The sequence below is a fragment of the Gekko japonicus genome, unplaced genomic scaffold, assembly GCF_001447785.1.
Source record: "Gekko japonicus isolate JY-2015 unplaced genomic scaffold, Gekko_japonicus_V1.1 scaffold4017, whole genome shotgun sequence".
Lineage (NCBI taxonomy): Eukaryota > Metazoa > Chordata > Lepidosauria > Squamata > Gekkonidae > Gekko > Gekko japonicus.
In genome coordinates, this window is record NW_015175490.1 from 64,321 (window position 1) to 68,665 (window position 4,345).

Genomic DNA, 4,345 nt, shown 5'->3' on the forward strand with positions numbered 1-4,345 from the left:
TACATTACACCTTTTAAAAATAAAAGTGAAACATTTCAGTGAGTTTCATGACTGTGTGGAATGTGGTCGGCAAAATGGTCCACATTCTGTCTCGGAACATCGGACAAAAAACCCGAACCGCAAGACCCCTGCAAAAAGGCATGCAGATTTCAAAATCACTACCTCCAACATTTTTTCAATTATTTTATGTACAGCAACAAAGCCTACAACTCCCAGAGTGCAACGCACCACGTGCGAGGGGAGGAGGGCGGCAGGGTTCCAGCCGCCCTTGCCAGGGTACGCCGAGTCACGCTCAGCTTTCCCTGCGGTGTCTTTTGGGACTCGTAGTTTCAACAGACGGGACGGGGCCGCGTGAGGCTAGCCTGACAAGCCAGTGGCGGCGGCGCGGGCAACTTGGGACGAGTGCTGCAGTGGCGAGGCTGGTTTCACACAACAGGTAGGCGCTGCTGCTGCTTCTCTCTTCCCCCCCTCCTTGCTTCCTTCCTTCCTTTCCTCCGCGGAAGCCTTCCCTTGCTGGGCTTGGCCGCCTGCGGTGAAGTGGCTGCGGCTGGCTCCGCTTCTTGGCGTCTCGCTGCCGGCTGCTGGGAAGTGCGATGAGGAGGGAGAAGCGGAGAAAGAGGCGGGAGAACTGCGGCGGCCGGTGAGGCGAGGGGCACCGGCCCAGTGGGTGGGGGCAGTTGGCTTTTGCCTTGTTGTCTGCCTTCCAGGGGTGGTAACGGAGACGGTGTCCTGGGGAACTTCTTCCTCCCTCCGGGTCTTCTCAAGCGGCAGTCCTCGGTGCGCTTACGGGCAAGCAGTTCCCTTAAAGTCACGGGAGTCACTTCTGAGTAGGCATTCCTAGGGTAGGTCCCCCTCTTCCCCCGACCCGTGGCTTCGGGTACAGTTGCACCCCTCTGCACGCTTACGCGAGAGTAAGCCCCGTTGAGGAAAATGGGAGGGGCGTGCTTCGAAGTAAACATGAGTGAAATTGCTCTGTAAGAGTCTCTGGGGAAGGAAGGGGGGGGGGGGGGGGGGAAGGAGTGTCTTATCATGGCCCCTCAATGTTGAGAGGATTTTGTGGCATAAGCTTGTTAATGTGGTGCCTGGGAGTGTTATCTGTTAATTTTTTAGGAAACCAAACAGCCATTCCTTTTTTTAAAAAACGGAATTTGCTTCCTGGGTATCCTTTACATATAAGATGGGATTATTCAAGTCCAGCAGCACCTTAGAGACCGACAAGATGTTGGGGATGTAAAAGCTTTCCAGGGCCAGAGCTCCCTTCTTCAGATACAAGTTGGAATGGAGATTTCTGAGAACATACATTTCGGTCAGAAGGTGGAGGGGTGTTGTTGAGGTCATTTGTTGACCTATTCAGTTTCATTGTCAGTTTCATGTAATGTCTCCTGCCTTGAAAATCATCCAGGGTCTTCTCTCCATAAATCGACTGTGACTCAAGGGCACTTTCTGCTACCACACTGAGATTGAGTACAGTTGTTGAGTACACTTTTATCCTGTCTTTACAGCAGATACTTCAGGGCAGAATTCACTATTTTCCCTCCTTCATTTTCTTCTCTCAACAAACTTTGAGGTTAGGTTAGGCTGTAAGTAGCTGGTCTAAGGTCACCCCTCAAGAAGGATTTGATCTGTGAAACTGAGGGTGCGTTCAGACGGGGCGTTTCAGCCGGCATAAACTTGATCACATTTACCTCCTGTCTGCGGAGGTAATGCCCATTCACACACAGCGGGTGTTGGTGTTTTGGGGTTTTTTTTACTCAGTTTGCACATGCACATAGGAAGCCATCCACAGAATGGCAATCTTCGTGCATGCGCAAAACACCCTGTCCCAAAAAGCATGCCCTGAAGAGAGGACTTACCTTAAAAGTTTAAAGACCAAACTGGCCTCCCTGAGGTCCCAGATTCCTCTAAAACCTTAAACTAAGGAACTTTTTATTTTTTTTAAACAAAGGCCGGGGCAAAGCTTCGCCCAAGCACATATTGCCAACCTAACAAAAAAAATGGCGGGTGAAAAGCGGAAGCTTCGGGCTCTCGAACGGAAGAGGCTCTACAATGGTGGAGAGCGATCAGACAGGGGTAAAGCAGTTACAACCGGTGCACTCAGGATACCACCACTTGGGGACCTAGTAGCAGAATACACTGGTTTAAAGCTCTTTGCAATGGTTAGGGACGGAAGGCAGGTGTTCTACGTGTGAACGCTGGTAAGTACACCGATTCCAACCGGCACCTATACCGTTGTAAATGCCCCATTTGAACGCACCCTGAGTCTCACAGATCCTAGCCCCAACACTAGGCACATTACCGCACTGACTGTATCGGAATAGAAAACAAGTTGTAAACCATGAGGCCAAAAGCCCATGAGGTGCAAGAGGTACTATCTTGGGTTCTTGTTTTTGGCCCCCACAATTTGTGGTTTTTTCCTGTGTGTTAGAGCATGATGGTATTGATAAATATAGACAACACTTCATACATCTGACACAGTTCGTCAAATGGTATTTAATGGCTAGTATTTTAAGATGCCAGTTCTGACTTGGATGGCCAGGCAAGCCTGATCTCAGAAGCTAGGAAGGGTTTGCCTTGATTAGTATTTGCATGGGAGACCACTAAGGAATTCTAAGGGTGTTACGCAGAGGTAGGCAGTGGCAAACCACCTCTAAATGCCTCTTCCTTTGGAAGTCCAAGGGGGTCTCCATAGGTTGGCTGTACCTTGACAGCACTTTCCACCTCCACCACCACTATTTAAGGTACTATGGGACTGTTTTGTTCTTACCCAAGAGAGATATCAACGTTAAAGTAAGTGGTCACAGTTTAATTTTTCATTACTTTCTCTTTCCACTGTTCTAATCATGTAACATTTATGCTGTGGGTCTGATGCAATATCATGATTCACAGGTCAGAGTTTTTTAATTTGTGAGCATGTGAGATAAAGTTATGATAAGATTTTTTGCACCTGTTTATTTTATGATGACTTAAGATAGTCATAGTCACTGCCTTTTTGTGTGTTCTGATGTTTCTTTTGAACATTTGATGACTGTTGGTTTGGAGAAAACTAAGGTTGCATGTTAAATATGACAGATCATAAATATCTTGAAAACTTTCAGGATTCAAAGAAGATTTCCTTGGGCAACTGTTTTGTAGATGCACAAGAATTTGTTTTATCAGCATATTTTAATATTTCATTAATTAACATACCTAGATTTTGATTTTTATCTAAACTGTAAAGGGTGCTTGCTAGTAGGCAACTTTCCATAAGAGCCATATGGATGCTTTCATGGATTCTTTGTGGTTGTGTCTTGACCATTGTTTATTATAAACCATGGCCTGTATCCTGCCTCCAAAGGTTGAATAGCTCTTCTCCAGCCTAAGGAACCTTCCTCAATTTAAGTGACTCTTCCTGTGGAATAACTACTTGAGACGGAGGGAAAGCTCCTTAGGCTAAAGACTGGAATAGCAGGATATAGAACATTATTTTCCTCTAAATTGGTGGGTCTTGTTAGCAGATGGATCTTTAAATATTGGGAGTGAACTAGCACAGAAAACTAGTTTTATTACCATGTCTGGCTAAAGAATCCAAAACATATTCCAAATAGGTCAAACTCTGATAAATAAATTGTGTAAATAAACTTCAGTTTGTTATGTGATGTAGTATGAAATGCTTTGGTTTTTTTTCTTTTGCTCCTTTTAAATAAGAGTAATCCTTCTGTTAACTTGCATACAGACTGTCCTACTCCTGGAAATTGTGTGGGACCTATTCCTTTTATTGTGGGAGTCCCGCCTGACCAGCAGTTAGGTAATTGGCATTCCTCGGTGTATGGTTAGAAGGCACATGAAACAAGGAGAGAGAGAAGGCAATCAGGTTGACAAGGCAAGGGAAGAGATAGGGTGGGAGCAAAACATTGGGTTGGTGGAATTCTCCAAGGCTTCTTTTCTCCAAAATGTCCTTGAAAGCCAGCTGCAACATTGAGATGTAGTGATGGAAGCAGCTTTTCTGTTGCTGTGGGTGTTGCAGCCCTTTTCCAAAGGAGCAGTAATGTAACGCGGCATCTCTTCCCCACCTCTTTATTGGAATATCTTAAGAATCTCTCAGATGGAAAGGTTGGAGATAGGAGGATGTCTGACTCCCAGCATGTTGCACTGCTTATCTTTGCCCTGGTTTCAGATGTGTGTGGTTAAGTAGGTACCAGCTTTTTCAGTCTCTTGCAGCGAAACCCATTCCACAGCATGGCTCACCTGTGTCTGAAGTTCCCTTACTGTTTGAATTGCTGGGACAGTGAAAGCTTTGTGTCCTGATGCTGCCAATCTCAGTAAAGAGGAGCAGGAACAGAGAGAAAGAAGAAAGACAGAGGAGTGG

At 46.0% G+C, this 4,345-nt stretch overlaps 1 protein-coding gene across 1 annotated transcript in view; it reads left to right on the forward strand.

Moving 5' to 3' along the window:
• Positions 1 to 326: 326 nt before the first annotated feature.
• Positions 327 to 4,345, forward strand: part of SNX16 (sorting nexin 16) — a 32,971-nt gene continuing 28,952 nt past the window's right edge. Inside the window, exon 1 of the mRNA XM_015425988.1 lies at positions 327 to 436. The gene's annotated coding sequence lies outside the window, so the exon portion shown is untranslated. The remainder of the gene's footprint in view (positions 437 to 4,345) is intronic.